Source organism: Haemaphysalis longicornis, unplaced genomic scaffold, assembly GCF_048455015.1.
Source record: "Haemaphysalis longicornis isolate Haplotype H1 unplaced genomic scaffold, Haemaphysalis longicornis Haplotype H1 scaffold_61, whole genome shotgun sequence".
Lineage (NCBI taxonomy): Eukaryota > Metazoa > Arthropoda > Arachnida > Ixodida > Ixodidae > Haemaphysalis > Haemaphysalis longicornis.
This window is the reverse complement of record NW_027526409.1, coordinates 27,801-40,206: the sequence shown is the minus strand read 5'-3', so window position 1 is coordinate 40,206 and position 12,406 is coordinate 27,801.

Here is a 12,406-nt window from a genome sequence, read left to right as displayed (position 1 = left end):
AGTCAGTGCATAGCCGGCTGCAGACACGCCAACGAATCCCTCCCGCGAGGGGACATTCACTGGAGTCAGTTTGCGGCGAAAGAAATGTTTGCGTTTCAAAAATTGTTGTCGTAAGACGGTGAGGCTTTGATTTTTTTAGAACGCGAAACCTACAATAAAAAAATATGTGGTTGAGAATGTAGATATGATTAGTTACAGTGAATATTGTTTCTTATCCTCTATGCCATTACTTCATATTCAGAGTGCCCTAACTTTGCCACCCTGTCTGTGCAACATGAAAAGCACACACAAATCTGAGAATCTGCCTCGAAAGGCGAGCGCGGCGAGAGTGAACCACTCATGGCGGGAAGGCGGCGTCGGCAGACGTCGTCTGCTCCGCGATTCCTTCTAGTGCTTTGTTTCAAGCGCGACACGGCTTGTAATTAGGGCAGTATTTAAAATACCTGCTGTTAAAATGTCCAGCACTTCTATTGATATATTTTACAGAAAGAAATCTGCCAATTTTCACAATATATTCGATGATATTACGATTTTTGTGCGTCGCGTCTGTAGAATTACATGCAAAATATGACAACGCGTTTGACGCGCCATCTGTTGTGCTGCTCCACAAGCTGCATTTCCTCCTCGCCAGACAGTGACGTTAACGCGTCGCCCATCCGCGCTGTCCCAGCCTAGCGGATTCCTCTCAAATACTTCTTTCTCCGTGGCTACTGGTTATACCGGTGACCGAACACGTCCCCCGCTCTACCAGCGCTGCCTTGTAAGATATAATGGATTTCGATAACACTGGCATAACCATTCGTCTGGAAAACCAAGGTGTCTCACCGTCATTATCATCATAGCCCATTGTGTGGAAACGTAGATCCGCACAACAGACTATGAAAAGGAGAATGCCAGAGGTCACGCTAACGGGTCTCATTAGTAACTATATTATTGTCACCACACATTTAGGGGGTAAAACCACCCAGCGCCGTGACCAAAGACCAGCGGCGACGACGAAGAAGGGGCTGGCGTACCTTGCACTGGCTATCTGATTGCCGCCATGTAAGTAATGTAAATAGACTGTTCGCCTTCTTTATGGTTCATGTCACTTGCTCGGCAGCCACGTAACATTTTGGGTGAAGCTGCTAGGTATCGATCCCCATCGTGGCTCCAGACTCGCCTGGCCTGGATTCCTAAAGCGAACTCACCAAGCCTCTTCGATAACGTCGCACAGCCCCAGCCCCGGTGATCATGGACTTTATTATCCTCTGCCCTGTTTCCCCAGCCAATAACACTCCCAGACCCGCCGACGTGCCAGCCGCGACACAACAAGCCGATGCCGATCCCCTGCTAAGTTCTCCGGCGGGGATCGAAGGCCTTTGGGACGCTGCCTTGTTGCATCAGCCAGCATCGCTGTTGTGGGGCCGCTCCTCACCGAGCTCTCCATCGTCACCCGTAATGAATAGAACTTTTCCACCCTTATTATCACCTTTGTCGTTCGTATTTTCAACGCACCCAACTATTAACTGGGGCCTCGACCGGGCAGGTAGTCCTAGACCGGGGGTGCTATGGCACAGGACATGGCGGACAATGCCCCATGGGGTCATGGCCCACCATTCACGACAACGATGATGACGGTGACGACGACGACAGCGACGAAGGAGTGGCTGGTGTGCTGTCTTCGCGCGCTTTGTCATCGCCGCTTGTACCTAATTGAATAGATCCTCAATCTGTCACGGCTCCTCTCACCTGTGTCCTGCTGCCACGTAACAATATAATATATACTTCCTCAAGACGTGCTTTATCTGTAATCATCGCATTAAATCGAGCCCCTTTAAAGTTGCTTTCACCGGTAAACAATAAGCCATTGCTGAGAAAGCACGTTCTGATGGGGAAATATGAGCAGCCATTAGAATATACACAGCCCCGTGGTCTTCTATTATTGGAATTTTCGCATGCTGTATAAACGGCACCGACGCATCGCGGGTTACTGACCAACAGAGGGGTTCAGCTACCGCGGACACTCTTAGGCACTTAAAACGAAAGAGCACGTCCGGAAATTTTATTATGGGTATGCAAGCAAGCACATCCTCCTTTGCCGAAGCGCCTAGCCGAGAAACAAAGCTGGCAGCGCGACGGATATTACTGTGACCTCGGCTGTCGCCTACACTTGGGCGTCGCAGACTATCACAGAGGGAGAAAACGAAGCGAAGAAGCCTTTTTCAGTCACCTAAAGCGACCATTAAAGGAACCTCTTTCATGTGTGAAAAGTTCAAATTCCCTATTCAACTCCACGAAATGACGTCAACAATCCATAAACGCCAATGGCCAGTTCTGCTGGAACAAAAACATTTTACGATCTGAGGGATACATACGGTAGCAAACCTGAAAGATTCATGACAGCACCACGTTTGTTAAATATAAAACTAAACCGACTGTGCGGAAAGTGTGAGAGCTTTTTAAGCCGCTCATCATTACGGTTGATTGCAAGGGCGAAAGCTACGCAGTCTGTTACCTCCACTAGCACAGGTAGTGCTACTACCGGCATTTAGCTGCCATCGGCTGCTCGCATAAATCCTGTGTGCTGCCGCCGTACTCTCTTGTTGTTGCCATCATTAGTGGAAAGGAAGGCCTGTGTCCCGCGGGACAAGAAGGGAAGAGAGGTCTGGTCCTTATGGAGCTCGCCTTGAACGGTGATCAAGTCGTGTAAACCACGGATACATTGGCCGTGTTCGGTGTCCCCTTGTGGGCGAAGAAACGTGTGAAATTATGGGGAAAATATTTTAATGATGATGATGAGCAATTCACAGGTTCGGCAGCTGCAGCATAATTATTTCGCATCCACCACATCGTAAAAAATGCTTAAGCGACCTAATAAGTATATTTCTCGCACGGCGACTACAATTCCGGAGGCTAAAAGGAGGCTGCTACAGAGGTTATTCTAAGCTTGCAGCTGGAAAAGATAGCTTCACGCACAAGTCGCACGATGTTTGTGGTGTGCTGAAGGCATCGTCACAATTGAAGGTGTCATCTGCAGTGCCTTCGGGGATATTTGCTCCCTTGTCGGCTCCAAGCATCTGGGCTAGCACGTCGTGGATGTAGAAACCACAATTCTCACTCTGGGTGCGGGTCTAGAGCTCTTTCACTGCAGAGCAGTATATTCCTCAACCTTCGCCCCCCCCCCCCCCCTTTCCTTACGGTGAAGCCGATTTACGCGGCGCCGCTCCGGGGCTCCTCCTCACTGCCACCTACCCGTCTTTCACAGCGCTATTTCCCTTCCCACCACCGATGCCTCTTTCGCAAGTTGCGCAGTCGGCTGACAGCGGCCGTAGCGCCATTATCATATGCTAGCAGAGGATCAACAGCAGCGCGAATGGGCGTAAAAACACCCGAAAGCTGCGACGCCACCACCACCAAGTATGTAACCGCGGCCACGGCCGCCTCAAATTCTACCTCGCCCACTAGCTGCGGGTTCCCTGCCGGTTGAAAGCAACTTGCCCCGTTGGAACGCCGGCGTGACCCCTTCGATCTTTTGTTGAAAGCCATTCCGAGCGACATTGCCGCTATGCAGCCCTCGTTGACGAGCTAGCCATAGTTCTTCCATCAGAAGAATAATACTACATCTTGGTCTGGCCACATATAAAGTATTTCTCTCTCCCTTGACCGGTGTATTTTACGCCTAATTATACGCCCATCTCCGGTGTCCGGCTTAGGCGTGCACGGGCTGGGGATGCAGGGAGGGGGCGTGTACGCACAGCAGGACTTAATGCCGTTACCGATCACATACACGTTGTTGTGGTGGGACATATAAACGTGTGAGTCTCATGGCTCAATACGGCCTGTCAGCTGTCCTCCGCAATCGACCGGTTTGGGTATGCGTTGGTCTGTTGCACAAACAGTAACACGCCTACGACTCGGCAACGAAAGGGACACCGACATGTGTGCTTGCTAGAATAAAGGTCGAGGCCTTCGAGGTATTAACTCGCAATGGGATGGACGCAGGGCGGAGGCAAGAAGAGCGGAAACAGTAGAGGCGTCCTCCCCAACAAAAGCGTGATTGCGCGGGAAAACAATGGGAAGCCGCTCCCGCCGCCGTTGCTGGCTCAAGTTCTAGCTGGTCGGATCGCTGCTAATTCCTCCCGGGTGAAGAAAAAATAGCTCGCTTGAACGCCGACGTGGGCCAATATCACCTCTTCAGCTTTATTGGCTTTCACAGCGACATGTTACAAAATGTCCTCTACTTCTAACCACCCGCTCATGACCCGTTGTCGGTTTTGCGCACACGGGTTCAAAGTGAAGGCGGTGGGTGTGCACGCGCAGCTAATGGTTGCATGCCCTTACTGATGACATATCCCTCATTTTGGTGCCTTGTTTAAACGCGGCCATCAAGCAGCCCAACGCGACCGGCCTGGTGTCCTCAGTGGTAGAGCGGATTGCGTTGGCGTTTTACGCAAACAGTAACACTCCCACGACGCGCAAGGAAAAGATTCAGCTTTAGGTTTGTCCGCTAGGATAAAGCTCAGGTCTTTCTAAATTTCATTCAATATGGCCCTTTACAAGTATCCTAAATGAGGCCCCCTTAGGTGGCCCCGAACAAACATTTTACTGGCGTTCCAATGGGGCAAGTTGCTTTCCACCGGTAGGGACCCGCAGCTAGTGGGCGAGGTAGAATTTGAGGCGACAGCGGCCGCAGCTACACACTTGGTGACGGCGGTGTCGCAGCTTTCGGACTTGGAAGTATGCTCATTTGTAAATTACCACCAAACGTGTTTTGTTTACTGCACTCCATAGAGGGCGTGAAGCTTCGCAGCTCATCCGTTTCCATAGAGTGGGAGGCACTACTTTTAGTGACTCTCTGCCGACCACAGGTGCCTCAACAAATATTAGCTGCTACTTTCAAGAGCTCTAGCTTGTGATCTCATCTTAATGACTCTTTTCTTTGACTTTCGACGTGTCCTTCAGATAAAAGATGTCGTTCCCGAGCGTAAGCGTCGTGTATCATTGTTCTTCGCGTCTCACTCCCTTAAAAATATTCAGCGAGTCTTTCAGGTTAACGTCATCGTTGCATAAGAATGTCCCCGGGTCACGAAGATTGTAAACTGTGATGTCCAGGTTTGTGACTGCCTGCATGGGTCCCAAGTCACCTGTTTGCTGCTGCATATCGTGGTGGCCCATGAAGAAGTTTTTGCAACTTTCTGGTCCCCAATAGTCAACGCCACCTTCTCCACCAAAAGGTGTCACAAAACTGGATGACCCGCATCTGTATATTCTCAATAGCATCACCTGCAGCAAGCCAGCGAAGAGGGCGAGAATCCTCGGCCCAGAACTTGGCGTCACGAACTCTGGCCTGCACATTTGAGTTTACATTTATTAAACTTTGTTAGGATAAGAGTGACACTTCAGGACCCTAAACGAGCTTCCAGGATCAGAGAGGAGGAGGAGTAAAGGAAACTTTATTTCCACCAGTCTAAAGCACAGAAGGTTGTGACCTCCCTTCCCCCATCAGTCAGCCAGAAACCCTTGCGATCAGGGAACCAACTTGAGTAGATGATATCATAGTTGTAACAAACCAAATGAAATGGACTTTGCTGACCATGTAGTGAGGCGAAATGACGACCTGTGGACCACCAGGAAAACCGCCTGAATACCGACGAACGGGTCCAGAAGAAAGGGGAAGTCCAATGATTCGATGGAGGGACAAATTGAGGAAGTTCGGGTGTAAATAATGACTTCAGAAGCGCAGTACACAAGCGGCAGGGGATCTATAGGAGACGCCTTCGTCCTGCAGCGGACTTACATAGGCTGTCGTTTAAAATGGTGATCTGTAGCCTTCATCTTTCAAAGTAGAAGTGTCATTCGCGGCAACATACAGACTGGATCATAAGGGAGTCATCCCTTTTTTGGGTTGTTTAAACCTGAGGGCGGAACATTCTGATCCCAATCTTCAGCCAGCCATTACTCGCGCCAGCTTCAATGGACGTTTTGTCATGTTTAAGCGGCAGTGCTGCAAAGCTCCGAAATGCTCCGATGCAATATTTTAAGAGATTCATCATGCTCCAGGAATGTGAAAGGACTAACAAGGTTAATATGGTTTCATTAAACGCTTCGGTTACGCACGTAAAAGCAAGCGCTTCAGTTGCGCTCCCTCAACGTAAAAAAACCGGTTAGTTATGTCTCTGCAGAGAGTATACCAAAAGCGGGTTGAATAGATAAAGCCTGTAACGTGAGCCATGTTAACGTATGGGTGTATTGCGAATCTTTTGTTCAGACCTAGCATAGAAATTTACGATAATGTACACGAAAACATGGTTGAAAAAAAAACTTGAAATATTATCTTCCTGCGCTTTCACGGTGCGGTAAATATCTCAGCTTACCGAAGCTCCACAAAACAATGCATGAAGGTCGAACTAGCAATGTTATTGTAAACTGAGGCACAAAACAAGCGGTTGTTTTTTGCACTCGATGAATTCATAATATTCTCGCCAGGCACCCTTTTTAGCAGCAGCTGTGCAAGCTCACAGCTTTCCGGAGAAAACGGCGGGTGAACGGATAACCAGTGTACCGTTCTGCTCAACCTTCGTGGCAGTGAAAGGCAGAAAATAATGCGCCATTTCTTTACTAGCGCGCCAACTCGGTGAATTATTCAAAAGCTGAACTAACCGTGTAGCCACCTAGGCATTTCATACCTTTGAAATACTAAAAGGTCATCCACATAAACACAACGTTCGCTTGATAAGACTGCTAGTTTCAGATAAACAACCCACAAACTTCAACAAATACATCAAAGAAACATTCCAGACACAAAAGAAAACTGAACTAACAGTGTTCACACTCCTTCACTTTTTCACCCGCATATTATGACGTCACAAGGCTCGCTTGTGAATTAGCGGCGGCGTGTCCAACCGATGTTCAGGATGAATTATTTTGCGCATGCAGTAATAATTCTAGTTCTGTTGCATCATGCCACGTGGATGCTAACATGCATTTACCACACTAATAATGTTTCAGTATCCCCCGACTACGTAACTCAACATCGTGAGTCACGCAAAGCTTGAAAGTTACGAAACATTTATGCTCATTTTAAAGTAAAAATCTCCGTTTCGACTGCAACGGAATCGCGTTCTGTTTACCCAAACTCAGAGTCGAGTTTTTTTACAAAATAAACAAGGCTGTACTTAGGTTCAATGTCCCTTTACATCCATGCGGACACTTTCTGCATCCATTAAGAAGTGGTAATAGAAACTATAAATTGTTTCCTCCTTTTTTCGGCTCAATTTCCCATTTAGCTCAGAAATTTTGCCCTAATAACGCGCAGAAATTCCTGCAACCCTTATTGTAACTCTGTTATTTTTTTGGCAGCCCTATGAATTTTAGGTACACGTGGTTGCTTTACACTATACGTTCCAATAGACCTTTTCGCATCTACTATTCCGATTTTCTTTCAACCGTCCATGGAGGTGTACAGTTCACTCTTCATGTATTCAATTTCCATATACAGGCAGCAAAAGAGACAGGCACTTTCTTCGCAGTTTTGCAAGGGTGTAAAATATGGTTTATGTCACAGCGCAGCCTTAGCTACTGCGGTATGCCTGTGTTTGTGATGTGCCGAGCTAATATCTCTTTCAGGACGGGCGAAAGCTTATGGAAACATTAGTCAAACTGGAACGAACATCTCGTGGGGAAGAATAAACCAGGGGGGTAAAGCGAGCTCCGAGACCGTACGAATCGTGGGCGCTGACATGATACAATTTCTATGGTTGCCAGATAAATTGTATTCAGCTTTCTAAAAAGTTGTTCCGTAATTATTTAATTAAAACAAAGAACTGAACCAATATAGTTACAAATAATTGCATCAGTAATTAAAACTAGCTTTATAAAAAAACTTTTAGTGTAATTAAGCTCTTATTAGCGGAGAAAGAGTTATTGCGTAGTTCAGTTTTGGTTTCGATTTTCTGTGTGCTAGGAACTGGCGAGGCCCTTGCGCCTGACTTGCGCAGTGTGTGTGTGCAGTCTCCAGCTCAGATCTGCGTGCGTACAAAATGTGTACAACCGGTACAACTCGAATTCACGCGCTGAGCAAGTGCCTCCCCGGGCGCTTGCGAGGCTGTCATTCTTTATTGCCCCTGAACTGGCGCCGGAACAGCGATTCTGATCTGACCTTGACTACCGCAAGTTCACTACAGGCTACGGAGTGGCAGCCAGCGATCGTTCCCGTTGGAAGAGATATAAAAGGAGCTTTTATAATAGTTCGGTTCGAGTTATTTTATTCATGGAACTTTTTGCAGCTTTTAGTGCTTCGAACTTTCGCGCAAACGTTCGTGAAGGTAGAACGAAAAAATAGGTAACGAAATGCGGTTTCTTTTTTAATCAGTCAATGTTCTCTCCTCGCGCGCTCTGTGCGGTAAATTACTTCCCATTCAATACTGCGCATTCAGTCCCGCAAGCTTTCCCTTTGAAGCGGTGGAAAGCAGCTAGAACTTGACGAATACAGACAGAAAGGAAAACGGGACGACACGCCGCGGGCTGTATTTCGCATACTACCTTGGCATGCATTTTGGCCTGCGATCGACCGTGCTCTTTCGTTCCTGCGCTTCAAAGCGCCGCGACTCACCGGCAATATCAGCGTTGGCCCATGTGATGTTTTTTAGTGTGTCAATAAAGGTTTTACATTGAGCTAAAGCCACAGTTCACTACACTTCGTTTGAAAAGCATTGAGCCACTCGCAAAATGTCACAGAATAGCAAATAAAGCGGCACAGCGCAAAAATGCAAGGAGATCATACGGAGATTCATTTTTTCTGTGCGCCCCAGTACGGATCAGCTGATTCCTTGACGTCCTCGCGCATGCGATCAGTCGCATTCGAGCTTGCGCGCAAGTGTTGTGTGAGCGTTGCCACATCTTGCTCAAATAGTCTCATATAAGTCACACGCTAAACCGAAAACACGTCGGTTACCTACCCACAGGAGATAAACTACGCAATGCTGTCGACGCCGGCTACACAATATCTGCCTGGCCAGCGGTCCGCCATGTTACAATTTCTCCCGGCATGCTTCGCTAGCCGGACGCGGAAACGCCACAGTAGCACGTTTCCAGATTACAACCCATCGCTTTCGCCGTTTTTAGTAAGCAAAAGCTCAGCTGGCAACCTTCAAATCGTTGTATCATGTCTGCCACCGTGTGTCGTACGGTTCCAATGCATTGGCTCAACGGCGCGCTTTCCCTCTAGAGTCAGTATATTATCTCTATGGAATAAACAGGTAAAATGCAAAAACGTATAAGGCGTGCTAAAGATGCCCATTGTTACCCTATTAACGAAACGTCGTACCTGACTGAGGCTGTCCCTTAGTACATCTGTTTGCACGTGGGCGTACTTCCGCCCGTCGGAAGCGGCGACTCATGGAGACGCCAAACGGGGCGATTATGCCAGCGGAGAAGCCAGAGCCGGGAGCTGTACCTCCACCGTCTTACAGGAGGGAACGGCGCCCGCCCGCGACGCCCACCCGTTTGCTCTCTCAGCACGGAACACCCCCCCCCCCCCCCCGCTAGCGGCAGCGTCGTTTGGACCGTCGGAGAAGATCAAGCCGCACGGCCGGCCGCGTCATTGTGAAGTGACCACGGGTTCCTTAGAGAGCCAGGTGCCCTGGCCGCCAGTGATGACAATACAGTCATTGCTAGGAGGGCTGCTGCGCACATCCAACCGTCCCCCAAGGCGACTGTAACCCACTCCGCTAGTTACTCCAGGCGAGCGGCCTCGTCACCAGCTTTGAGGACGTGTAGGTCGCCGACCCACATCTCAAACGCAGCGGGCGTGTTCCCCTCGTTGTCAGCCTCCGCTGTTATTTCGCGGTAACCGGGAGACGCCACGATCTTCCCGTGCCGGAGGACACGAAGTCAGGGCTTGACGCCACTGCACTCGGAGCAGCAACTAGGGAAGGAACGGCGAAAAGTCTAGGGAAGTAGACCAGTGCGCGAATATCGATCACCCTATCCGCGTACACATAGCTGTCGAACAAGTCAGCCTCCAGTTGGTCCCAATCGATCGTCTGATGAATAGAAAGGAAATGAAGCCGTACTCATTGAGAGGCTTAAAGGAGCCATGAAGAGAAAACAAAAGTTTTTTTTATTCGAAAGATTAGGTGTTTCATAGTACCCTAAGCGCTTTCCCGTAAGCAAATGATGCTTTATAACTGAGAAATAAGGCAATTTAAGCCCAAATTTTCAATCTCCCGCTAAATTGCACATTTCGTGACGTGAACAATGGCGTCATACGAGCCGGTCCATGAAACAGATACTTAGTATGTCGACTCCATATAGCACCCACACGCGGGAATCAAACAGGAACCGGAACGCGTGCCGAAACCAATACGGCGGACATTTTGAAAATACTAGTAAAACCTAGTGCACCCGCAGGCCTAGTCATGGAATCGCCTGATCGGGAGAACAAAACTCTCGCCGAGAAGCTCGGGCTTCCATTTAACAACCTCATACCACTCGAACGCTCAATGCTTCTAAGTGCACGAGCGGCAGGAGTTGTGGGATACGCGTATGGACCGGAAAGCGACCATTCCGCGATAGCCACAACAGACGAACGCCCAGCAGTCGGCACCGCTGCCTCGTCAGCCCCGTCGCGAAGGACGAATACAGACGGGTACGTATGTGCCGTATTTTTATTACTGTTAATAATAGTTCAATTTCAGTAGCAGTATCGCTTATGCCAGTTGGCCGGTGTCGTGTATGGAAAGCCGTTCGCGCGAGCTCTCTGCTGCGACCAGAAAGATACGAGCGTCAATGCGCGGTGTGTAGGCATTTTTTTCCCCAAAGTCAGAGCGCTTTGACGGCAATTTGACGAAGTCGGCGCCGAGCGCCAGCATGCCCCAGGAGTGAGCTAACGTAAGGGTCCCTGCCGTAATCACTTCCTCGGAAATGAAGCGAGCACACTCGTACCTTCTTTAGCTCTCTTTCTCCTCCGTTTGCAAAGTTCACAAAACGTAGCCACTTGCTTCGCCGAGGTTCGTCGTTGGGCAGCACATCATAGGAGATCTCCTCACCGCCGGGGATGTCGCACTCCCTCGACGATTTGCCCGTACTACATGAGCATTTCAAAACACAGCAAAGAAATTTCATTGTAAAGTACTCGAACAAACTGAAGTTTTCAGTGGTTGTAAACTGGAAACGAGCTCCTAACAATAGCAGCAAGCCAACACCATTCCGAAACTGCTACGATTGTCACTATCTCGTCGCTGCTTGCTGTTCCTTACTCCCCTCGTTTCTATTTTTACCATTGCTGGTTGGCGATATGACGGCCAACCTCCTGTGAAGGGATTACGATACCGAGCAAGGTCGCGGCTGTGCGTGCTGGGACGGTTCGTTGGCCCCGAAGAGCCTCGAACCTAAAAATTCGTCTGCGCGACGGTAGCGACGGCGAGATGTAGAGTTCGGCTGGCGGTAGTTTCGTACGCATTAGAGTACACCCTTGCGTGTTTATTCGCAACTTCAACCGTTTACTACACCGTTCTTAGTGTCATAAAAGGAATGTGCAGTATGTTTAACGGGCATATAGCTCACTATGCAAACTGGTAAGCCCTGCCTAACATGCGTTAGCTTTTGCCGGCCTCCGCCAATCGCAGAGCATTCTCGTGTGACGTAATAGATTCTGTTGCGGGAAATGAGCTGGTGGGTCTCATGGTCATTCCCTTTTTTCCTAATTATGTAGCTTATTTGAGCGAAGTTTGTGTTAAAAGTGGTGTAAGTATGGTTCTAACGAGGCAATCTTTCGAATTAACTAAACTTGTGTTTTCTCTTCGTGGCTCCTTTAATTTCCTTCTGCTTCATCTCGGCGACACGCAGGTGCCACCTAACCTGAAAGGTCGCCGTATGCGCATCCTGCAGCACCGATTGCATTCCAGCAACGCCCCTTGTTAAGGCTTCTCGCACAAAGCACCGGCTGCAGCGTAGCTTCTCCGTGGAAGATGGCGGCGAATTCAGACGACCGGGTGGCCCTTCCTTCTGTGACGACGGCCGCAGTACGGCAGTTTCAAGCGGATTCCGGTATTAGAGCTCTTCAAGTCTTCAACGCAAACTAAAACATCTTTTTGCGGTAATGAATAGTACAGGTCCGTTACATCGAAAGAACCCGCCATGTATCCTCGGTCCCTGTTTTCCTGGAGGTAACTTATCACATCTTCAGAATTGCTTACTAAAAACGGATCATGAACGGGAAGCCGTTTTAGTTTTTCTTGTAAAAATGAAGAAACATTTTTTAACCACGACCCGTTTTCTGACACAATGACACGGAAAGGGCATCCGTCTTTGTGCGTCTTAGCGGTGAAAAATAGCTGCAATCCCAAAGTTTTGCTCTGGTTCACAGACCTTACTAGTTTCTCCAGGCCTAATTCGTTACACAACTTTTTCGCTTTAGATTTCA